Raw genomic sequence first — 26109 nt, 5'->3', positions numbered from 1 at the left:
CTGGGCATCATTTCTTTCGACTGTCAACCGAAAGGGCTGGGCTGCTTGGTCTCTAAGAACATCCTGTAAAGCAGCTCATAAGAAAGAAATTGCAACAGCTGGTCTTTGAAGAGCAGTCAGAGGTGCCCTGATTTCTCCCAGCACAAAAATGATAAGGTGTTCAGCTAATATTATACTTTTAGAAAAAATATTGTCCAGACTCATTGTGCTATTTCCCAAATATGATTTGGGGAATGAGCCAACAGATAAAGAAGGATATTTATTTTTGTTTGTAATGTCGACGTCTTCTTTCGGGCTCAATCGAACAATCAGGAGATCTGTGTAGGCCACAGCGTCATTACACGCTGGGGTCCTTGCCCGCTCCCTCTCTCTGCCACCACTCAAAGCCTGGGAGAATGCTTTTGAAAGCGAATCAGGAAATTACTTATCAATTTGAAGCCCCAAAGAGTTATGAATAATCCTCGCTGCCAAAGGAAAGGGGATTTCGAGCAAAAGCTCCACATCTGCGCACACTAGAGTTCAAAGACTCCAGCTGTTGGAAGGTCTTGCGAGCAATGTAAGTAAACAGCCCTCTCTCCATTGAAGTAAACGTCTTCAGGCTTTTCTTCCTTAGAAAGGCGTCCTTTGGCTCATGTTGGTGTTTCTCTCTCTCTCTCTGGTTTTTTGGGGTTTTTTTTGTTTTTGTTTTTGTTTTTAATGATGTTCAGGGGTGTTTACCGACTGGGGCTTAGTCAATAACACAACTCCTCTGGGGGTTGCTTTTGCTGAACAAGAGAGGGAAAGCGAAAGTCGTCAGAATCGGCTTTGCTTGGGAAGGGTTAGTTTTGAAAAGCCCTTCCTTGCCAATTACGCTCCTTCATAGTTATAGATCCGTACTCAAGAGGAGTGTGAGGCCGACACTGACACTCGCGGGGGCAAGCAGAAGTGGCTCTGTAACCCTAGTCTGAAAAACAGAATTATCATCGTGTCTGTTCCTACATAATTCACATTGAAAGTGCTTTCTTCATTTTGATACACTGTAGGATTTTAGTAGAGGAAAAAGAAAGCATTAAAGTGAATATTGTTCTGTGGAGATTTCCTTATAGTGGCATAAATCTTGTGTTCAATTTAGCTTTCGTTAAGTGTGTTGATTTATTTACTGTCTATTTTATTTTTAAACAAATGTGCTCACCACTCCACTTGGCCATGGGGGGATAATGCAATCATTGCAATATGGAAGCAGAAATATCTAAATTGTGTTGGTAAAACTATGAGTTTGCATTACTAGTAATTCTATAAATGAAATGCATAATTTCATAAATGATGCATTGTACTGGTTTACATTTCTTTTATAAGTATTTCAAATCAAATTATGGGTAATGACTGGGAAGCAGTTAAAAGAAATACAACAAACTTGAACGGAATCATTTTGTTTGGATCAGCCTTTGTTCCCAGGAACTTGAATGTCCGTTTTGCAGATCCCTCATCATGAATTCTACGGCTGCACGGAACATATGTCCCGAGTCCTCACACTCTATCTTATCATCAGACTATGTATCTCCCAATTTGTTCTGATTCATGATTTCAATAAGACTCCACACCCTCAGCCTGGGTTGTGTTCCCCCAACTCACTGGAAAGTTCCTCCAAAATAAAGAATAATTGCCCTTAACTCTAGTTGACATCTGACTTCCTTTCTTCCCTTTGAGTAAGTTTGGTGTACACTTCCACATCCTGTACTGTTAAGACGGGTTTCATTCCCAATATGTCAGTCATTGTCAGCACACACGTAAGCTACTTCCAAGAGTCGAAAATCTCTAGGTTACTGTACATTTACAACAGCAATTTTCTATGTAGCCCTTTCTCAAGCAACTCATCTATACTTTAATTTAAGGTGATCTGTAACCTTTCACCTTTACCTAATAAACAGATAGTATGTGCCTAACGTGCTGAAAGCAATAAGAACCAAATGTGACACAATGTTCCCCTTCTTGTATAAACGTGTCTGTAGTATTTATGCAGCCCAAGTGCACTTTTGTGTTCACGGGCAATAGCTACATAGGGTTGAACACTGACTGTCTGAGCTATGCTGTGGACTGCGTAACGAAATAGAAGGATGAAGTTTGTAATGTGAAGTAAGTTATTCAAATTTGGGGAAATATTTACTGAGCATTTGTCATGTGCTGGGCCCTTCCTCTTCATGTCTCGTGTGCTCGTGGGAGCAGCAGGCTCACTGGTATGGCGTAGAGACTCTGAACCGGAGTTCCTGAAGACACAAACCAGATTAGCGTCTATGTGAATCTGGGTTGGGTTATTTAACTCCTCTGTGCCTCAGTTCCCTTACAATAAAATAGAGCTCATAACAGCAGGGTTCATGTAAAGTTTGAGAGTTGATATAGACAAAGAATTGTTTTTGTCTCTTTCATATATGAGAAAACCAAGGCTAATGAGGTTTACTTGCCTACAATTACACAGGTAATGATGGCTGGCAGGGCCAGGATTTGGAAGTAAATGACCTGTTTTAATCATAATAGAGAAAGTCCACATTTTAAACCACAACCTCCTGCCCTTTTGTTGTTGGATTCTTTCTTCTGCATTCCTTTATCCAGTTCTTACAATGGACTTCTAAATAAACATTATTGACTATGATGATTTCCGACAAGTAAACTGAAGCTCAAAGACATGAAGTGACTCATCCAAAGTCACATACCTAGAAATTAGCAGCACTGATGTCTGAACACAGGTTTTCAAATTCCAAGTTTGGTGCATGTTTTTTTTTTTTTCTCTTGCCAATCTGTGAATGAATGGGTGAGGCCCACAACTGCCCTTTGGGGAAGAGTGAAATAAATAACAATGCTAATGGTCACCATCAATTAAGCTCTCACTCTGTGCTTGGCAGAGAATCTCTTTAATTGAAGTAGGTCCCTGTGCCTCTTTGGTAATAAATTCTCTAGATGATTCTGGTATGCACTAAAGTTTGACAGTTCTATAATCTGGGACAAAATGGAAATTGTTATATCCAATATGACCTAACCTGAAGAAGGTGAAAAGTCCTGATAGGGACGAGAAATCTGACATTTTCCCCAACTCAAATTTGTTGATTACCCTGTGGTCAGAATCAACACTATTTCAGGGTTATTTCCTGTCTTGTTGATACCCCTATGCTTTCTTCATCTTTTGGCCCATATCATCTGAACTTTTTATCATCTTTGATTGCATCAGGTTTCAATCATCAGCAGATGGGTGGATTTCTTTCTCTTGTAGGCTTTTCATGGCAAATTTGTGCAACTCAATGGGATTCATCATCGAAGTGAAATAAAGCTATAAAAATATATAAAAAAAGAAATAAAGCTATAATATCTATGAGAAATTTACTCAGTAAACTTTATACAGAGAAGCCAGCAACAGAGTATTTACTGCATTGAATATAATACATTCAATATAATATATTCAATGTTGAATATAGTATATTCAAGTTGGTTTCTCTGAAAACTATAGTGCCCAGATAGATATGAGCCAACAGGGGATGCCAAACACAAACTTGGTGTACTAGGAACTTTAATTGCTCGGGAAGAGGTCATGGAGGGAGTAGTGGAGCAGGAACCATTGAAACCTGGAAATAATTTCTTGTGATGTCAGCACCTGAAGCAAAATATCCCTGGCTTTCAATTCTTCTCCACTTTCTAACTGCAAGGCTCCAAGCACATCACTTACCTCTTAGTTTATGTAACACACATAAACAACTTATCACAGCAACTAGCATAATAGATGCCTAAGAAACAAGAGTTCCTTTCCTCTTCAGCTCTGGTCCATTCAATCCACAAATTTGCACTGAGGACTTACAGGTCCTAAACATTATTTTAGATATAATAGTGAACAAAAGCCAAAGTCCCTGCCTTCGTGGAGCTTGCACTTTACAGGAGACAAACCACAGAATCATAAACCAGAATGTAAGTTCAGAAATTGAAAAGTGGTATGAATAAAATAAAACAGAATAACAAGACAGAGTGACTAGGTACTAGGAAGGAGCTAATTCTTTAACATGGTCAAGGACCACCTCATTAAGGGAGGGGCATTTAACTCAAAGCTGAATCATAAGAAAGACAAAATGAGACAAAGCCATGATTAAGTAAGACCCTGACTAACCATGGGACATTAGACAAGTCACTGAAGCTCTTTTTAGGCCTGTTTCATCAACTATTTACTGCACAGCTGGTGTGAATCTATGGGGCTTCTCTAGACCCTGCTCTGGAAACTCTGCTTTGGAATTTTCTTTCTCTTTCTTAATATCACATGCCATAAGTAATTGTATGAAAAGAAGAAAGAAAAAAGTCTCTGATCCAAACTATATTACAGTAGCCGTTTCATTCTTTTATTCAATATTCTGGGATTTTTCAACATGTTCTTCTTCATCACAGATAAATTAATATGTCCTAAGTGAATGAAGATTAATTAACAATTTTTTAAAAAGCTCATATCATCACAATTCCTAGGGATTACATTGTTGGAGAAGACAAGAACCACCGCATGGCAGATTTTTAGGGATGAATTGTGAGGCTTCACAATTACTTCATGTGTGGCTTCAAGTCTGAAATTGTACATATGTCAGTGGAGTCAACGTGCAAGGCTGCCAGAAGTCAGTCGATCCAACACTGTAGTAGCCAAGAACTAATAGAGTGTACAGCTTTTAAAAACAATCCAGGGTCTGAAATATTCCTCTTCTTAAAATGGCGCAGCAGATCACTTGGGTCTAAGTTAGTGGCCTACTGAAATTGAAGATCATCATGCAGAGAACTTGCACCAGAGAAGTAAACTTTGTCTGTCAATTAGCCTAATAATTGTGGCCAAATCCTTGGCTGTAACAATCCAAATGATTGTCTCCTTACTCCATTTTGTCTTTGTCACCATAGTGACCTCAATTATGAATCTGCAACCTAGAATGAGAATTTGATGTCTATAGCAAAATAGAATATATGGGTCAATGTTTTCAATTTTCAAGTACTGTTATTTTTTGCTTACTTTATAAAACTGCAATTCCCCAGAATGCAAAGCATATTTTTTTTTATAATTTTTTTGGAAACAAGTTCCTGAGTTAAGATTGAAGGACTGAAAAATAAGAGTAAACAGGATGGGATTAGGAAACTGGAGTTAATCAGCCTGTAGTGAAGAAAGTTGTGGAGCAATTCATGGTGCTTCTTGGGCTCCGACACAATTTCAACCAGAGAATAGTGGTAAGTTGTTGTGCAGTCAACAGAGAAGAGGAAAAAAGAACTGCTTTCGAACACTTACTTTTATGACAAATAATATTCCCAACATTTTACATATATTAGCTCTGAACCATAACTTTAGGGATTACAGTGTAGCTATTACTTTGCTTATTTTCCAGATAAGGAAATGAAGCTTAGTGATGTTAAATAACAAGGAAGTTCATCAACTAGCAAGCAGCAAAACCACAAGTCAACCCAGGACTGCTGGACTCCACAACCTGCTAACTTTCCACTTGGTCACTCTGCTTTAGAAAAATAAGGGGCTTTTTTTTACCCACATGCAATACAAATTCTATTTCAGCAAATGAAGAATTTACTGCGAGTTTTTAAATGTTGACATGGTCTCCTTAGGGAAGAGGCTGTGGAATTGTCTTCTTTGGAGGTCTATTAAAACCAGATCAGTTATCATATATGTCTGGTATGACTTCAGTGTGGTCCTTCCCCAAGGTGAAAAGAGACAAAATGATTCCTCAAGTTCCTTTCTAAACTTTCCAATCAAAGGCCAAGTCTACATCCATGCAAGGCAAAATGGTGGGGACATGTTGAGTTCAGCTGTCCTATTCTTCTTCCCCTAACACAGGCCAATCACTTTGGTTGAACTGATGTCCAGATTGTCTGGAAGGGCCACAGTTGCTTGGATCATACTATGTGGGCCATTTTCCCATAACCAGGGAGTGGACCCAACTCTTTTGCCGTTAATGCCCAACAAAATGAATATCTTTCCAATGAATCTGTTGTCTAATTCAAGGGCTATACTTTCAGTGTTTGGGAACTACAAATTGTGACAAAAGCTGGCATGAAAATTGAACTGTGTTAGAAAATAGGAATACCTTTTTAAATTCTGGCTATTAAGTGTATCAGCTAGGATTACATTTGTAAGTATCAGAAAACACAGTTCCTTTATTATGCAGGGGATTTATTTTTCTCACACAACAAGAAGCCCAGAGGTAGGTCTAGGGATGCTGTAGCTGTCCAAGGATGCCACAAGGAAACTAGTGTCCTTCTCTATTCCTTCTCACTAATACTCGCATCGGCATTTATTTTTATGGTGGCAATATAGCTGCTGCACCTCCAGGTATTGAGTTTATATTCCATGCAGAAAAACAAAAGCCTTTTCCTTGTCAAACTTTGCCTTTTTATTTCAGAAGGGAAGCCTTCTTCCAAGACTTTGCATATGCATTGTATTGGTGAAACTGTGTAAGTAATAGGGTTACCCCAAGCTGCAAGGGAATCTGGAAGTCTGTGTATTCTGCTTTCCAGCCTTTCATGTAAAAAAGGTAGGGGGAGGCCAGGCACAGTGGCTCACATCTGTAATCCCAGCACTTTGGGAGGCTAAGACAGGTGGATCATTTGTGGCCAGGAGTTTGAGACCAGCCTGGCCAACATGGTGAAACCCCATCTCTACTGAAAATACAAAAATTAACTGGGCATGGTGGTGGACACTTCTAATCCCAGCTACTGGGGAGGCTGAGGCAGGAGAATTGCTTGAACCTAGGGGGTGGAGGTTGCAATGAGCCAAGATCACACCACTACACTCCAGCCTGGACAACAGAGTGAGACTCTGTCTCAAAAAAAGAAAGAAAAAGAAAAAAAGGTAGGGGGAGATGTGAATTGGGATGAGTCTTGAGTGAATCAACAAACCATACTTGTCAAAATATGCCATAAATTCCTATTTCTGAAAACAATAAATACAGAATTTAATATATAAATTGGACTATGTTACATAAACATTTACTAGCTGTATCTTTTTTAATATTTAAAAATTAGTGGCCATGCATAGTGGCTCACACCTGTAATCCCAGCACTTTGGGAGGCTGAGGTGGGCGGATCACAAGGTCAGGAGATCAAGACTATCCTGGCTAACACGGTGACCCCGTCTACCAAAAATACAAAAAATTAACTGGCCGTGGTGGTGGGTACCTGTAGTCCCAGCTACTCAGAAGGCTGAGGCAGGAGAATGGCGTGAAAACCTGGGAGGCGGAGCTTGCAGAGCAGAGATGGCGCTACTGCACTCCAGTCTGGGCGACAGTGCAAGACTCAGTCTCAAAAAATATATATATATACGTATATATATATACGTGTATATATATGTGTATATATATATAGTGAACATGAAAATATTTTCTTAAAAAGTGAAAAGGGGCAGATAGGTCTGAAGTAGATAAAATGGGGAAAACATGAGTTTGGGTGCACATCAAAGTGTGAATTCCAGCTGTGCACTTAATTAGGTATGGGATGTCTCTGGACTACAGTTTCTTCATATTTAAAAAAGAGCAATAGTAGCTACCCATAGACTTTCTTTATAAATAAATAAGACATATAAAATGTTTATATGCCATATAAAGAGGCTACCATGAAATAGACATTCAGGAAATGGCAATTCTCTTCTCCTTTGCTTTGCACCTTTTATATTCAGGAAGTGCATAATGGAACGCAACTTCATGGAACCCAACTCAGACAGGATTGACAGTTGAAGAATCAACTTTTTGATTGTGAGAAATTAAAACAAATCTACTGAATGGTGTGTAGCCTTTCTCTATCAGTGCACGCCAAGATTCTTTCATTTGGGGCTTCATCACATTATCTTAGCAAACCAGACAAAAATGTCTAAGCGATTTCGTTTTCCAAACTGCATCGTATGTTTCAAAGTGCCATCTGTTTGTAACTTGTTACAAAACAGAGTCAACAGAGCCATTTGGTGACATTTTAAAAAGTGACTTCAGTGTTTGTTTCCAAGGGATATAATTCCTAGAATTTGTGCAATTTGTTCTGTGTTGCTGTGATGTGAAATAAAGCCTTCACAGAGGCTCTCAGCTGTTTCAATACATTATCCTCATCTTAACCGGTGAAGCCAGGTTTCAAATTAGGTTTTCTTTCCATTTTAATTATCTCCCCATGTCACTGTGACCTTTCCAGTCAAAGATTTAAAGCTTGTCACCTCATAGTCACCACTACAAAATTAAAAACAGGAAAAACACCAACAAAAAAAAAAAGAGCATACAGATTTGCATACTGAAATCTATTCACTAGTCAAAAACTCATTTCTGCAAGATGATAAAGCAAAAAAAAATTCTAGAACGCAATTCAAAGCCATGGGTTCTTGTTCATGAATGAATGCTGTGACCTTCAGCAAGTTACCATTTAACTTTATTCGCTCTCTTTCCTTACCTGGAAAAAAGAATTAACATACCTGTCCCAAACATCTCACCTGGCCAATATGTAGACTGTTGAGATAATGCATTATAAGTCACATTCAAAACAATGCATGATATATTCAGGCCTATTTCGATATTTCCTATCTATTTTAGTACGGTTTGCATCACATTGTTACACATGATGAATCCCATACCCTTCTCAAACTCCCATCTGCTTTGTCTCCTTATTTTTGCAGCCAGGCTTTCTTAAAAAAAGCCATTGCTCTTGCTTCACCATCCCCCTTCCATACTCTTAATCTACTCTTAGTTGATTCTTCCTGGATCCTACTTGATTCAAGCTGTTCGGACTAAATATCCAGCTCTCGGCAGGCTCACCACCCTTTCCTGGCCCAGATGCTGCCAAAATCATTACATGTTCATTGAACAAATACTTTATTAGGGCTTACTAAATCAGGGGTGATCAAAACAGACAAAAATCCCTGCCCTCTTACAGAAAACATTTTATTTCTCTGGACTCAGGAGCCTGAGCATACTGATAAGGACACTCAAATGTCAACAATCCAATGTCATGCCCTCTCCTCTCACTGAGCAACTTCACCTAAGTGTTTCTTGATGTCTGTGTGCTGTGCCCACATGTACTCAGGAACTCCAAGGCAGCAGTCACCATGCAAACCAAGGACTCTAATATTGTCCTTCTTGACAATGATAATATTTATGTGACAAATGCAATCTCTAATCCTCCCCCAATCCCCCCAAATGATAATCTTCATGCAGCCAGAGTGTTGCTAGGTTCAGGGCAGAGGTAGAGAGATAGAGAGAAAGCCACTTCACTCTCTCCATAAAGGCTTAAAACCAGTCACTGGGCAGACAACAAAAACAATTTGTGTCCTCCATTGTCCTAACATATCCCCTTTCCATTTAGGTTACTTGTGCATACTCATCCCGCACACCTTTCACTCTTAATGGCCAGTCTCCAACTCCTAGCTGGCCTTAGCCAGAACACCGTAGAAACTAATGAAATTTAGGAAATTTATCTAAGGCTTTGTACCTTCGAATTGTTATTGTTCGGACATAGTCATTCCCACCTGCTCCCAACCACAGACTACTAGGCACAGCTGAATGCTTTCAGGTAGCAACATCTGTAGTATCTTTGGAAAGAGCTGATTTGCTTTCTTCACCCCTTGCTAGTCCTGAAAGATGCCTTTAACCTTCCAGGTCCACCTTCCTTGGAAGGACAGAGATGCATGGTGTTAGAGGTGGCTATGGGAGCCAAGTCAAGGTTATTTCAGAATGGACAAAAGTTGAACATTTGTGTAGGTTAAAAGCAACCAGCCAGTGGTAGAAATGGAGGCTATCAGAGAATGAGAGAAGGTAGTTAGACAAGGTAATCTTGGAGAGGCAAGAGGTGGATCAAAACAACCACGAACAAGCGTGGATCCTGACTCACAGCTGTGTCCACTGAGGCAGGTGAGAAGCAAGTGAAGATGGGGAGGAATTTGAATAAACTGGGGATAGTAGGGAAATTGAGGTGGCTATGATAATGTTTTTCTCTGGGAGGTTGAACCTGGGATCATTGCTTAAGTAAAAGACAGTGAGCTGATTAAATGTGTGCTGAGAGCTCCCAGGCCAGTGCTTGTCATAGAGTAAGCGCTAGAAAGAAAATACATATTCACTTCTGTCTTGACAGATTGAAATGATAGCAATTGTTTACTTACAAAAGATCTCATCTAACAATAGCCCATGACACCATGCATATAGTTTGCCTTTCAAGTGAAACACAAATACAACTTTTTAAAAAAATTTTAAACCCTAAACTATAATGACTTCTCTAAGTTCATCTCAGCTTTGAAAATAACTTGGCCCAGGTGTATACCATTCGAGAAGACCGCTGACCACACTTATTCTCTTTCTATGACCCCCTGAGCCTAGAGAATGTTCTGGAGCTTCGCCAGCAAAGAGGTGTGTGCAGGAAGAAAACTGAATTCTGCAGCTTTTGTGTTCAGTGTTATAGAAATGGTTCCAGACATGACAAATGAAAGGGAGTTAATCTAAACCATAGACTGTTTTTATACTTGGCCTTTGAAAATTTTCGTAAGTGTAAACTTCCCTGGGCCAGATCAGGTTCTTACCTCCAAATGTTTCTGATTTTGACTCTCTTCCTTTAATTATTTGAAATCATAAGGGCTGGTTTGGGGAGGCAGCTGGCAGGCAGACCAGAGCAAGTAGTGGCCTCCAGGAAGTGGGGTTGCAGGATTCTCTTCCACCTTGCCCTACCAGCCCTCACCAGCACCACAGCAGGGAGAAGCAAGAACTGGGGTGGATGGCCCCAGGTTCAGCCAGTGCTTCAGGGCTCCCAAGAGGAACATTCTCTTGCCAGAACAAGGGTTAGGAGCTTGTGATTTCTTGAACACTGGTTCTCTCCCTCTCTTTCTCTCTTTTTCTGTCTTCCCAATCTCTTGTAAATAAGTACTGGTCTCTTTGACTTGTTTTTTAGGAATTCTAGTTACCCACAAGACCAGCACAATAACAGAGAGGCAGGACTAAGCGCTCATCCAGTACCTGGCACTATTATGGGTGCTTGGGACAGAGCTGTGATCAAAACAGGCAAAGTCCCTCCCTTTAGGCCCTTAGAGTCCACTTGAGGGGTGACAGATAAAGAAAACACAAAGACATACATGTCAGAAGGACCACAGAAAAGTAAGTGGCGTAGTGACAGAAAAGCATAGACAGGTGGGTCAGATAAGGCTGGGAGCCATGGAAAGTCAATGTTAGAGCAGAGACATGAGCCACATCAGCCTCTAAGAGAACAGCGTTCTCAGCTGAGGAGTGACAAGCAGGACAGAAGGCAGGATGGACTGTACTTGGTTTGTTTCAGGAACAACAAAGATGCCAGGGTGGCTGGAAAGATCCCATGAGGCAGAGACTTGAGGTCAGAAGGCAGTGGGAGGGAGATCATCTAAGGTCTTGAAAAGACTGAGCTTTATCCTGGGACAGGTGGGAAACTGCTGCAGGGTTTTCAGCAGAAGAGTGACTGACAGATCTGAAAGTCCACTCCAACTGCTATTTGGAAAATGCACTGTCAGCAGGCAAGGCAAGGTGGATTATACTATCCCCGCTCCAGTTCTCAGTAACCTGGCTGGGCAATTTCAACAAGAGCAGGCTCGCTTGGTGAAGAATTCACAGGTCAAAATAAAACAGACACACACCAAACATTTAACAACCACCTTCCTTACGGCATATATATTACATTAGATTACTCTGAAGAGAGGCATATCACATCATAACACGATAATAAAATGAAATTAATTTCACTAAGGACAGTTCTATTTGAAGCATTTTGTTTCACCAGCCAGAAAAACTCAAATACCAGACTGTTATGCTCAAAAACCAGATCTGGAAGCCAAAAACAAAAGCCATCTATTCTCCTTCCTTTTCCTTGGACCTGCCTCTCCTGGCAGAGTGCTGTCCCTCAGAGAGCGGGGAGGATGTCCGCATCCCAGCCCGGCTCCCCAGGGTTCTGGGCTCCTTCTCAGGAGTTTGAGGCCAAAGCTCCAGATGGCACACACTGTTCCTTTCCCTGGCCTTGTCTCTCATGCATGGAGCTTTTGAGGAGACCATGGAGGAGGCTAGTACAGAAACTAGCTCACTGAAGTCTTAGATATAAGAGGTCATGGGTCCCAGTCAAATATTATTTGTCAACATTTATAGCTTTTATTTCATTTTTTCATCCAACAAATGCAGGTCCCTAATATGCACCAGACACTGTTCTGGACGTTCAGGACTCAGCAACAAAAAACGCAGACAAAAATACCTGCCCTCGTGGAGCTTCCATTTTATGGGGAAGACAGATGATCAAAAAAAGAAATACGTAAAATACGTGGTACCTTAGATGACCATACACGCAATGGAGAAAACAAAGAAAAGGGGGTGTGGAATGGTTTGGTCTGCAATTTTAAGGAGAGTGGTCACAAGAGGCTTCACGGGCAAAGTGAAATTTGAGTATAAATCTGGAAGAGGTGGCAGAGCAAGATGATGCTATAGATAGGTATAGGTGGAGTCATAGCCACACACATCTGAGGGAAAGGCTTTCTAGGCAGGAAGAACAGTGTGTGCAAATGTTCCGTGGCAGGCATGCACAGCAGGCTTGAGGAGCAGCACAGAGACAGGGTGACCAGAGTTGAAGGAGCAAAGGAGAAAGAGGTAGAATATGACGTAGGCTGGTTGGGAAAGGCAGACCACGGAAGGCCTCCTGGCTCACTCTAGGCCTTTAGCTTTTACTCAGAGTAAGAAGGGAAGCCATTAGAGAGTCCTACCAAGAGGGCTCTGTCTGCTGAGTGGCTTCTGCAAGGGCAGGAGCAGGAAAACTAGATAGAAACTGTTGCAATCATTCAGGCAGAAGACAGCATTGAAAGGGAGGAAGGTGGCAGCAGTAGGGATGGGGAGAAATGCTGAGACACTTGAGGTGATGTTTATGGGGAACCAAAAGGATTTGTCAATGTATAATTTGCAGGAAAAGGAGAATTAAGGGGGACTCCAAGGTATTTGGCCTGAGCATCTGAAAGATTTGCTACCAATTATCAAGACGAGGAAGTGTGTGGGGGTGCAGGTTGAGAGACAGAAGGAGAAGGTGCTGGATGAGTTAGGTTCATGAAGACAATCAGACATGCACGTGGAGGTGTCTAGCAGGTAGCTGAACGTGAGTGTGGCATTCAGGAGGGAAGTCTGGGCTAGAAATAGACATTACAAGCCATGTGGCTAGACAAGATCACCAAGGGAAAGTGCAGGTAGAAAGTAAAGGTATCCCAGGATTGAACCTGGGCTTCCAACATTTTCCAGATTCAGAAGAGAAACAGGATATGGGAAAGGGGGCAATGAGCAGTCTAAGGGGCAAGAGGAAAACCAAAAGACAATGGTTTCTCAAGGACAAGAGAACAAAGAGGGAGAAGCAAGGGGAATTCCAGTGACTAGTAGGACAGAAGCCTGATAGGGTGGGTTTCAGAAAGAACGGGAGGAATGCAACTGTAGAAAGTGAATAGAAATCCTTTATTTAAGGACTCTGAGATGGAAGGGAACAGTGAAATAAGGTAGTGTCTGAAAAGAGAAGTGGTAGTATATACAGTAATATGTATGCTATAAACAGTAATATATATCACTGCATATATTTAATTTACTTTGCATATCTTATTTTACATACACGACTAGATTTTTATATCTGTATATATTACATATAGTCATACAGATATATACATTATCCTGCAAAGAGAAGGAAATGTATGCAGGACAGAGAGAAGAACCACTGTAGTGATGTCAGGAAGTAAGGGAGAAGAGGAGAGAAGATGGTATCCAGGGCACAGGTGCAAGGCTGACCTTGGATGGAGGCACTAACCATTCATTCTCATGGAAGAGGAAAGGCCAAGCACACCAGCATGATGCAGTGAAAAAGGGGTATCTATGTGGTGGTGGGAGATTGTATATCTTCTGATTACTTCTCTTTTCTCAATAAAATGGGAAATAAAGCCATTCATTGAAAGTAAACAGGGGAGAAGAGGTGCCAGAGGTTTAAAGATAGAGAAGATATGAAATGGTTATAAAGGAGAGTTGTATGTAAAGAAATATGAGAATGTAGTATCATTGATATGCAACATTAATGAAGGACTATTTTGAGGTGAACCATCATATGTTGAGATGGAGAGCAGTCGACATGGTTCTGTATTTTCCTCCAGTGTGGGAAAACATCCAGGCAGAGTGGTGGATTAGCCAAATAAGTTACAATATAAAGAGGGGCGAAGGAGTCAAGTATGTGTTCAGAGAGCAATTAGACTCTAAGCAGAGTAAAGATGGAGGTGAACATGAATAAGGTACAAATTAAAGGTAAAGTGTGCAAGTGAAGTCAAGGAGTCATGGAATTTGGGATACACATGAACAGAAAGGATAGAAATTGTGGCAGGACAGTGGGGAGCCTGAATTTGAATTTGTGAAGGTGCTGTAGTTACTGGTAATGACAAGGTCAATGATATGATCATGTAGGTAAGAGTCTGTGGTGGAGAGGAAGACAAAACCATTGGAAGAAAAAAGATCCAGGAACTGTGAGACCAAGATATGTGATGAGTTTTCCAAGTAGACACTGAAATCACTGAGAGTTATGACAGTAACGTTGGAGAAAGTGACAGGGGACCAGGAGCTGAAATTTCCAAGAAATGAGGAGGGTGGTATAATTAGTAGATGGCATCATCCAGGAGGACTAGTGAGTGGTGTAGACAGAGGACATGAGATTCACCTCTGGAGGATGGATGGTCTGGAAAGAGCAAGGAGGAGCAGGGAGGTCACCCATTTCACCTCCAGGCTCAGTGGCATGAGGAATGAAGGGTTGAAAACAGCCTCCACCTGGTGGGGTGCAGGAGAGGAGGTGTCCTCAGAAGGGAGCAAAGCTTCAGTCTGAACAAGAAGGTAAAGGACATTCAGAGGGATGGTGAGGATACAGGGGACTTTACTGATGAGTGGCCTTGAGTTTTAAGGGGCAGTGGAGAAGGGCTTCTGAAATCAGGAAGGGGCGGGAGATGAGCCAGGAAGTAGTCATAGGAGATGAAAGTTCACAGGATGAGCAGTGACCAGGGGAGTCTTGAAGAGCATGAACTGGGGAGAAGGGTGTGATGAGAGCCTCCGATGGCCTGAAGGCAGGGCATGCTGGTGAGGCTGTAAGTGGGAGGTGGGAGTGAGGTGGGGTCTACACAAACCATGACAGGTCTGTGGCTTCTCTTCACTCTTGGCCATGATGATTGGAGGTGGGAAAATGAGGCATCTTTTTCTTTTTTAGATGGAATTTTGCTCTTGTTGCCCAGGCTAGAGTACAATAGTACAATCTCATCTCACTTCAACCTCCATCTCCCAGGTTCAAGCGATTCTCCTGCCTCAGCTTCCCAAGTAGCTGGGATTACAGGTGCACACCATCACGCCCAGCTAATTTTGTATTTTTAGTAGAGACAGGATTTCACCATGTTGGTCAAGCTGGTCTCAAACCCCTGACCTCACATGATCCACCTGCCTCGGCCTCCCAAAGTGCTCGGATTACAGGTATGAGCCACCACACCCGGCCCAAACTGAGGAGTCTTGTGTGGAGCACCCAGAAATCTCTAGGGTGCCTTCCTTGATCCCCTAGAGCTTTTTATAAACTGTCTTGAGAGACACAGGTGCATTGGTAACACTGGATTATAAAATGTGAGTAGGTCAGGGGGCAGGAAATGAGGTGCACACGGTCAGCAGGGCAGGTTATGGAGAACTGTGCGTCGGGTTAAAGACTTCTTCATTAATTCTACAAATGAGGGTTGTTAGTCTGTGGTGTGAGAGAGGTACTTTGGAACTATGAAGATTATGGACTCTTCTACTCCCACATAATCCTACACAGCCATTATGCCTACAATTTCAGGGAGGGGAGGAATTTGTCAGTTGTATACAGACTATTCAACCAGAGAAACAGATGAGTAGGAAATATATATTAAGAGGCATATTGCAGGGATTCGGATTATGCAGATGTGGGGGCTGGCTGGAAGTCTAAAATCTGTAGGGGAGTCCTCCAGGAAGGGCAGGCTGGAACACTAAGGAAGGAGCTGATGCTGCAGTCCACAGGCAAGCATCAATCAAAGGACTGAAGCTCTGCTCTTCAATCCTTTCAACTGATTGAACTGAGGCACTCAGATTATCTAGGAAAACTTTACTTACCATCAACAGATCATTGAATTTAATCATATCTACAAAACACCTTTACAGCAAAACCTAGAGTGTTTGAGGAATAACTAGGGACCCAAGCCTAGCCAAGTTAATGCAAAAAAATGACCATGAAATCAGTGTATTTCCTGAAACCTACAGATCCATGGCTGGGAGTTCCTTTTGTGAGCAGGGAAGGAGCCCACGAAACATTACAGGAAGAAAAATGAAATGGTCTACTCTGCATTTCAGAAAGATCAGATTCTCATGATTAAGTGGTAAGAAATCTTACTAAAGAATCTGAACAAACAGTACTAAAAATAAAATATAACTTTCTCCAGTGCAAATCCATGTGAATTATAGCTGGTCTCAGTGGAAAATAAAGCAAGCTGGGAAGAACCCCAAAGAAAAGTTATTCCAGACTTCCCTGAACACTTAGGAAAGGAATTATTAGTTCAATGTGCAAGGACTTTTAAAGTAATAGATCAAAACTCCCAATAACTATCTAATCTTCCATTGATTCATGAGTAATGAATTGACAAGCATTTATGGGCACCTAATCAGTGCCAGCTTGCTCATGAAAATAGAAAAAGAAATAATTAGCCATAGTTCCTGCCACCTCCCACCCTCCCAAAGAGACAGTCTATTTGGGGACTCCATCGGTTAGCACTCTTTCAATTGAAAGTGATGGAACACACAACTCAAAATGCCTCAAAGCAAGAAAATGGGGAAGGGTGCTTTTGAATGCATATAACTAAAGTCTGGGGGTAGATCTTCTGACTTCATGCTGTGTTGAATGCAGGTGCTCTAAGCATACGGTCTGAACTCTGTCTCTCCACATCTCTTAGTTCTGCTTGTCTCTGAGATGCTATGGCTGTTGGTCAGGTCTCTCCTTGTAAGGAGAGAGAGCATCACCAGCAACTCCAGGTCTACACCCTAGTAACTAAGCAATCCCTGTTGAGAAGACTCCTGAACTCCCAGGGTTGGGTAGACTCCTACAGTCCAGTCTCAGCGGACTCACTTAAGTCACCTGCCCTCCCATGAATTAATCACTCTGGAGCCATGGAATATCCTGGAGATGCTGGAGCATGTGTGGGGAGACCCCACCTGAACTTTACATTTTGAGAGAAGGAGAAAAAAAGGTCCCCAAAGGAAAATTAAGAGGCTATTTCCAAAGAGGGAATTGGGTGTTGGATAAACAACAAAAGTCAGTGCCTTTTCTTGGGGACATCATACCTCAAGCCCCAGAGACCAATGCAAACCAGCACAGACCTGAGAATTCCACTGCGCACCCTGCCCTAAGGCAAAGCCCAGTTGCCCCATCTCCAAAGGGGGAGCAATAACAACACCTGTTATTAATGTGTGTTTGTGTCTCCCAGCAACAACATGCGTTATTAAAAATCAAAGGAAATAACATATGCAATTATGCCTTATAAATAATAAACTTTGCATACAAATAAGATATGAGGAAAGCCTTATCGATGGGGTGGGACTTCAGTTTGTGGTGAGAAGGAAAAGGAGGAAGAAAAACAAGCAGGAAGAAGCACCGCTATTTGGGCAGTTAAGAAGGTGAGATTTGAACACAGGTCCAAAACTCAGGTTTTCTTTCCATTGGCATTGCAACGTGGGTCTCATGAAAACAGACAGGCAGGGAGAGAGAGGAAGGGAGTGGGGAAAGCGTTCGTAAGTGCCCAGGTCCTCAACCTGCATTTAGTTTCAGCAACAATTAGCCAGCTGAAAGTTTAACTTAAGCTATGGACTGAGTGATACTAATTAGAATGAATTTGTTAGAGAATGTTTTAGCCAGGACAAAAAGAACTGAACATTTTAGGAATGTGTCATAGACACCAAGCTGAATTTAAATGCTCTTCTGTCTGAGTCCCTGAACCCTCCATTCATCGAGATATTGAGAAAGATTCCATTTCTTGCCAGGAGACTGGGCTTCCACACTCATCAGATCCATGGTCCACACCTGCGTATATCTAGGGGGCGCTTACTTAAATCACCTCATTCATTTTCCACCACAGCCCTCTCAGTGGATACAGCATCCTCTCAGACCCAAGGTACACACATAATGGAGTGTGAACTGCCAATGTGTGAACCAAATCTCTCACCCCAAGCCCGGTGCCCCTTCAGCCCCATCACAGGTGCCTGTGCAGGGAAGCAGCCCTCACCCAATGACGCTAGCCCTGCCTTCCACATTCCAAAAAGCCCTGAGGCACATCCACATCCACCTGGGCCCCAGCTCAGCCTCTCCAGGGAAGCGCTGGTACAGCCCAACTTCCTCACTTCTCTGAGCGTGGAATGATGCCAAGCATCTCTCAGGCACCGGCAGAAGAAGCAGAGGGTGTGATGTGGGTGACATTTGGGCCAGGCATTCTGTGTGAGTCTGTTTTGCCTCCCTCTGGGCCTATTTCCTTTCTCCATCGCCTAGCAATAAGCACCAATAATTATGATATAGAAAGGAGCAACATGGGATTTTCAAGGGGAATTTGAATGAAATGAAAACGTACAGATGAGAGTAACCTGGAAAACAGGTGAATGCCAAACCCTGAGAGTTTGCTATCCTCCAACAAGGAAGTCAACATCATGACTGCAATAAAAGCCCATGAACAGAGACCCTGAGCTGGCCTGGGAGACACACTCTGATATGGTTTGGCTGTGTCCCCACCCAAATCTCATCTTGAGTTGTAGCTCCCATCATTCCCACATGTTGTGGGAGGGACCTGGTGGGACATAACTGAATCAAGGGGGTGGTTTCCCCCATACTATTCTTATGGTAGTGAATAAGTCTCATGAGATCTGATGGTTTTATAAGGGGAAACCTCTTTTGCTTGGCCCTCTTTTCTCTCTTGTCTGCCGCCATGTAAGACATGCCTTTTGCCTTCTACCATGATTGTGAGGCCTCCCTAGTCACGTGAAAATGTGAGTCCATTAAGCCTCTTTTTCTTTATAAATTATCCAGTCTTAGGTATGTCTTTATCAGCAGCGTGAAAACAGACTAGTATACAATCCCTCTAGCTGGAAACAACGTGGGTCCCACAGTCCTCTGCAGGCCATTCTGCAGGACTCTTCCACTGTGGTAAGTACCTACAGGCCCCGGGCTGCGAAATCTTAGAAGGAGGACCTCCAGGAAAGCTTAATCACACTAGAAGTCAGAGGTTCTCAACCCTGCCCTTTCTCAGAATCATCTGGGATCAGGCTGAAATGCAGACTCTTGAGCCCCACACCCAAAGATCTTTATTCTGGAAATGTGAGGTAGGGCTTGGGCATCTTTGCCTTTAACAGGCTTCCCTGGAAATTCTGAGGACCAATGGATTTGATAACCACCACTCCAGGGAACTTCCCTGCTGTATGACCTGGGGCAAGGGAGTTCACCTCTCTGAGCCTGTTTCCTCAACTTTAAAATGAGGCAAACCTACCTCTTCCACGGGGTGGTTGTGACTACTAGACACCGTGAGAGCACTAGCACCGAGACAGGGCTACTCACTCATTCACATGTTTGTTGAGGCCTACTATGTGCTGGGCCCTTTCTGGATAGAAATTCTGTTTCTGAACCAGACAGAAACTCTGTTCCCACACAAGCCTTCCTTTCTAATGAGGATAGACAGATAAGAAACCAGTAACCATTTCCTACATCAGATAGTGACTGCATTAAGGGGAAAAGTAAGGGGAAAGGGGGTGGGTAGGGCCAAGGCAGGAGGGCTCTATTTCATATAGGAGAGAAGGGAAAGGCTCACAGGTACGTGATGTTTGAGCAGAACACCTTCACCTGAAGGAGGTGAGTGAGAGAATGAGCCTGTGAAGATCTATAGTATAAACATTCCAGGCAGAAGGAAAGTCCCGTGCAAAGGCCCTGGGATGGGAGGCTATTTGGAACACTTGAGGAAACCACATAAGGTAAATGTGGCTGGGGCAGAGAGGTGCAAGGGATGACAACAGGAGCAGAAGTTGGGGTGAAGCCCAAGGGCAGATTGTATAGGCTTTGCCAGCCTTCTACATGGAGAGTAGGATCTCAAGAAACAGTGGCTAAATCTAAGACAGCCAAAATGTGCCCAGTAGGGGAATGCCCAAATAAGTTACAGTCAGCTCATACCGCAGAATGCTAGGCAGAGAAGGATAGTCACCAAATATTATTTAGTGAAAAGAGCATGCTGCAGAAAATAGGTATGTTTGGATTCCATTTCAAAAAGAAATTCATCTTCATATGTGTACATATTTGTGCAGAGTCTTACAAGGTGGAAGAATGCACACACAAAAGTATGAACAGTGGTAATCCTTGAGGAATTGGGTTCAAAGGAAGGGATCTGTGTGTGGGGACTCCCATGTTTTACTTTGTGTAATTCTGTATCATTTTTGTTTTCATGACGAATATAATTTTTATAATTTTCAAAAATTACAAATATGTGTTGGATTCCGATGGAACTAGACTCTCTACTCTTCACATTTTGGGGAGCATGGGAGAGATGACGGTGGGCCTCAGAAGGTCTTGAACCATCTGAGTACCAGGCCTGGCCCTGGTACTTTTTTACCTAAATTATCCAAAACTGCCTTAGGATAGAAATTGGTGGCCAAGGGGATTCTCACTATTAAAAACAATTTGAACACCTCACCTGTTTCCCAAAAGAACTTGAGTAGGACTGTCTTAAAATGTACCTGTGGGATTTTGATTTATGGAGGTGACTCAGTGACAATACAAACAGACTAATGCCATTGAAAGAAAAGTTTTATAACTTATATTTCCCAAGAGGAGAGGGCACACCATGCCACATAGGGCCACATGGGAAAGAGCCTGGCTGGTCACGGGGCAGAAGAGGGACAGGAGAGAGCCTGGGCCAGAGCCTTCATTGTGTTTTCCATGGGAAAAGCAAGACAGGGTGGCATAAACAGTTTAGGACTGGCTAGTTGGAATAAGTCTGATGGCTTTGGAGCATAGGGACTGTCCCTAGTTGTCTGGTGCCTGGCCCTGGGGTGATTTACGGAAGAGGGAATACTGGCTCCATGGGTAAGAATTCCATAAAAGAGATGGTTGGGGGTGTGGACTCTGGATTGGTGTTTTTGCCTTTAAAAAAAGAGTGCTCTTGGGCAAACCCTCTTGCTTTCTGTAAGAACTAGCTAGGCCTGGGAGGTGCAGTTTCTCCCCAGTCAGATGCCAGAGCATCAGGAACACAGAAAACAAGAAAAGATAGTAAATACAACTGGCCCTGTGATGAACGGATGCCAAAGAGACACAGACTCTAAGAAAACAAAGTTGTTACAACAACAACCCAGCTAAAAGAGGCCAGTATACTCAGACCTGTAACTCAGACATTTTCTGCCAGGAGGCATGATGGGCTGGGAGCTGGGGGATGGTGAGAAAATAGAGAAAGGCAGGGCCCAGGGAAGGTCCATTGTTCAAATGACACCAAAAAAAAAAAAAAAAAAAAAAAAACAGCAGAAAATTGTAAGACCTACTCTGTGCTGAGAAAATACAGTGCACCTTACATAATATTGTCTCTAACAACCAAACCCTTTCAAACACATATTAGTATCACCATTTTACAGATGAGAAAAATGAGGCTGGGAGGGTAAGTATCCTGCCCCTGTGGTCATCTAGCCAGTCAGTGGTGGAAGTAGACCTCAGTCTTTTTGACTCCAAAGACACTGTTTTAACTTTAGAGTCTAATTTCTCTGAAATCTGGACTTGAACCTGGGCAGATGCTCATCTCCAAAGAAATCAGTTTTAGTAAGTGGGGGGCAATGAAGAGCGCTCTAAGCAGTGGGAGTTCCAGGTCAGAACAAAGGTGCACAATTCCAAGTGGAGCTTCCAAACAAGCAAGTGGGTGTGGCTGAGACCTTCACAAGGACCTCAGGGCGGATGTCATTCCAACTTGGCCAGGGCACCAGCAATGGATGAGGGCTGCAGCCTGACAGCACCCAAATGTGAAGATTTAGCCACTTGTACTGCATTCTGGGCCTCACTGCTCCAAATTCCCACCAAGGTGGGCCTGAGCGAACCTCCAACAGGTTGGAAACGATTGAGATTGAGAGGGTCTGGCTGTGCCTTCAAATGGGAGGGGCAGGGGGCAGACAGCACTGACACAGAAGACCATGAAATGTATCTAGCAGAGCAGGAGAGCCCCATCTGGAGGTCAGGCGAAGTAGTGCAATTGTGCACTACCTTTTCTGGGTGCTTCCAGTGTTAATCATGATCTGGGGGCAGCTGAGCAGATCTCATGTAGTCAGCAAGTATTTATTGAGCACCAAGCAGCACATCATATTTTAGTTTCCCAAAACCCTAAGACAAAGACTTAGGGGTCACATTATTTATATACATAAAGCAGGAAGTAGGGACAGAAAAAGGGTAATAAAGCTAAAAAAGGGTATGTTATTGAGTGAGTTGCAAACTGAGGCTCGGTCCCTCTGGGGACCCTGAGAGTTCCTCAGAGCACCCCTCAGAGTTGTCCCATCAGCAGAGGAGAGGCTGTGTCTTCATTGACTGAGCGTTGTCTGGGTGGCTTTCCATCACCAGCCCTTCTTGGCAGCCCACACACTGAATAAACTTTCCTATAGTTCCAGAGAAAGGGACACAGCAAAGGGACATATGCAACTCAGGGGGCAGCTGTCAGTGTGATGGTGTATTAGTCTGTTTTCATGCTGCTAATAAACACATACCTGAGACCTGACAATTTACAAAAGAAAAACGTTTAATACTGTTCCTCGTGCCTGGGGAAGCTTCCCAATCACGGCAGAAGGCGAGGAGGAGCAAGTACCGTCTTATATGGATGGCAGCAGGCAAAGAGGGAATGAGGAAGACGCAAAAGCGGAAACCTCTGATAAACCATCAGATCTTGTAAGACTTATTCACTACCACGAGAACAATATGAGGGGAACCACCCCCGTGATTCAATTATCTCCCACCAGCTCCCTCCCACAACACGTGGGAATTATGGGAGTACAATTCAAGGTGAGATCTGAGTGGGGACACAGCCAAACCACATCAGATGGAAACTTCTCACTGCAGCTTTAAGTGAGCTCAGAGGTGGATTGAGGGCCATGGAGCAGGGCAACAGCAGTTTCTGATCCCCTAAGACCCCTCGGAGACTGTTCTCCCACAGTGGACTCTATAGCTACTCACCTGCTCTGCAACCTCCTGGGCCTAAGCTCAGGGCTCCTCTGTCTGAGTGTCACCCCCTACTCAAATTCAGGAGTGAGCTCAGGCAACCCTTTCTCCAAAATACCCTTCGTGACCATGCAACCTGAGGCAGGAGTGTGCCTCCCGCATCTCTGGCTATCTCTAGAGGCACCTGGATAGTGGTTACAGGCCTGAGCTTCCAGGTGCTCCGTGTCACACTGGGCTTGAAGATAGTAAGTCATGGCCCTTATCTTCAAGGGACTTAAAGTCTCAGAAACAAGAAGATCACAACTCTCTCTAGGCTGTGAGCATTCCCAAGAGTTCTTAAGGCTTCACTTAGAAACATGCTTTATGAGAAATAAAAAAGAGCAACATTTCTATGCACTCAGCTCCACTGTAGATCCTAAATTAGTCATAGAACCCCCAACAGCCCACCTACCAAAGCCCCACCCAGGGAGTTTCATTAACAAATCAAATTGAAATCTCTCAGCAGATGCTGGCAACTACACAGTTCTACTTCCAAGAATCCCCAAATCATCCCAACTGATTTTGAAGCTGCAAGAGACCCAGTGGAATTAAGGCCCACCACCCTCACCTCACCTCCCCCTGCAGAGTCCTTCCTAAACTAGACCCACAAAGGAACGCAGACACAATTTCAGTCTTTCTTGTTTCTTTTCTCAACTTTACTACCATTAATCTAGTTTTTCATTCATTTTTTTCATTCACTCAGCCAACAATTTCTTCAGTGCCACTCATGAGTCAGTTGCTATGTTTGGCTCCAGCAATGTAATCATGAGTGAGATATGGCCCTAGGTCAAAAGAAGCTTATAGGCCACAGTGATGACAGCAATTTTATTCTTCCACACCCAACTGGTAATTTTAAAAGCACCTGGAGTTACCAACAGATCTAATGAATCATAGCTAAAAACCATTTCCCAAACACTAAAGGCAAAGCTAATTATATCAGACTTATGCTTAATATCTATCATTGCCCCCCGCATTGATGTCCAAGTCCCTTTATTGACAGTTAAGCATCTTGACCGGATTCCTAGCTACTGTTTAAGCCTTGTCCTCCGATATCTACCTTCACAAACTCTCTGTTCCACAATGAACACTTCAGCATATCTCTTGTGGGACCACCTGGGTCCAGGCTCAGGACTCCTCTGTCTGAGCAAACAAGCCCTACTCAAATCTCAAAGCTGAGCTCAGGCAGCCCTTTTGCAGAAGTGCCTTTTGTGAACATTCCCCTGAGGCAGCCGCCTGCTTCTGTTACCTGTGGCAAATCCGTAGGGTCTGCAGCAACCTCAATTCTTGCCTGCTCAGAAGAAAGAATTCAACCGAGGGTCATAAAGCAGAAGGAGAGACTGTGGCAAGTTTTAGAGCCAGAGTGAAAGTTTATTAAGAAGCATTAGAGCAGAAATGAAAGGAAGTAAAGTATGCTTGGAAGAGGGCCAAGCAGGCAATGTGAGAAATCAAGTGCATAACTCTACCTTTTGACTTGGGGCTTTATAAGCTGGTGTGCTTCTGGGGTCTCGCATTGCCTCCCCACTGATTCTTCCCTCCAGATGGGCTGTCCATATGCACAGTGACCTGCTGGTGTCTGGGAGGTGAGCATGTGCAGTGTGTTTACTGGAGTCGTATGCATGCTCACCTGAGGTGTTCTTCCGCCACCGCGTCTAGCACTCCTAGAGGAAGGTCATGTACCAGTTAAACGCTGCCATTTTGTCTCTTCATGCGCATGCTTGAGACCACTCTCCCAACTCCTGAGATCTTATCAGGAAGCTACTGATCACCAGTTTCAGGTGTTTTCTATCTATTGGGAAACTACCTTTTCCTGGTGATCACCAGTTTCAGGTGTTTTCTATCTATTGGGAAACTGCCTTTTCCTGGTGTTCACCAGTTTCAGGTGTTTTCTATCTATTGGGAAACTGCCCTTTCCTGGTGCCGACTGCAATCAATTATTATTTTAGAGAGACAATTAACTTCCTGACCATCAGCTGATGGTCACCTGACATTCCTTGTGGGTGGGTGTGTTGGGAAGGAAGCCCTCTCCTGCTCTGCCAGTGCCTGATGAGCCACCTACTATAACACTTCCAGCAGCTCTGAATATCTCTGTAGGCTCCACAGATAATAGTTAAGGACATGCACCCAAGTCATACTGACTACAGGACCCATTTCAATCGATGATCTGTGACTTCACCAGGTTCTTCGTATCTCTAAGCCTTGATTTCCTCCCTTTAGAATGGGGATAATAATAATCACGTACGTAACATTGTTATATGGAATAAATGTGATGACCCATTTAAAGACTTAGCCCAATGTTTGAACACGTAGTAAGCCCTCAAACATTAGCTACTGTGATATGTACACTTCATTTTAACTGTTAGCTTAATTTGACTATCACCTCCTTACCTATGTCTTGTATAACTATAAGTCCAACTGTCCCACAGCATGCCTGGTATATAGGTATTAAGTAAGTGAATGAATGAACTGAGATGCCACTTGCAAAATTTGGAAGGTGCTTTCAAGTAGTATATACTGAGTGCCTACTTGAAGCCAGGCATTGCTCCAGGGCCTTTCCCATATATGAGATCATCTGTTCTTCCAAATATTCCTGTGGGATTAAAAAGACTACTGCCATTATCACATTTTTATGGGTCAGAAAACAAGTTCAGAAAGTCTGTCCAATTTTTCTGAGGCCATGACATTAGTGAATGCCAGGACAGAGATTTAAGCCTGGCTTCTCTGGTTCTGGGGAAGATACATCAATGTGATTGTAATACACAAGCTAGATTTTAGGGAAATAAGACTGCAACAAAGACATTGTCCATTGTTGCTAGGCCCAAGAGGAATTCAGAGATGCAAGGTTTTATTCTTCAAAAATGTCTTGGATTG

General features: G+C 43.0%; 1 protein-coding gene across 1 annotated transcript in view; it reads left to right on the top strand.

Moving 5' to 3' along the window:
* Positions 1-335: 335 nt before the first annotated feature.
* The window catches only part of C1QTNF7 (C1q and tumor necrosis factor related protein 7), a 69382-nt gene continuing 43608 nt past the window's right edge, over positions 336-26109 (top strand). Inside the window, exon 1 of the mRNA XM_011948848.1 lies at positions 336-556. The gene's annotated coding sequence lies outside the window, so the exon portion shown is untranslated. The remainder of the gene's footprint in view (positions 557-26109) is intronic.

The sequence above is a fragment of the Colobus angolensis genome, unplaced genomic scaffold (assembly GCF_000951035.1).
Source record: "Colobus angolensis palliatus isolate OR3802 unplaced genomic scaffold, Cang.pa_1.0 Scaffold284, whole genome shotgun sequence".
NCBI classification, from domain to species: domain Eukaryota; kingdom Metazoa; phylum Chordata; class Mammalia; order Primates; family Cercopithecidae; genus Colobus; species Colobus angolensis.
This window is presented reverse-complemented; position numbering and strand designations above follow the sequence as displayed.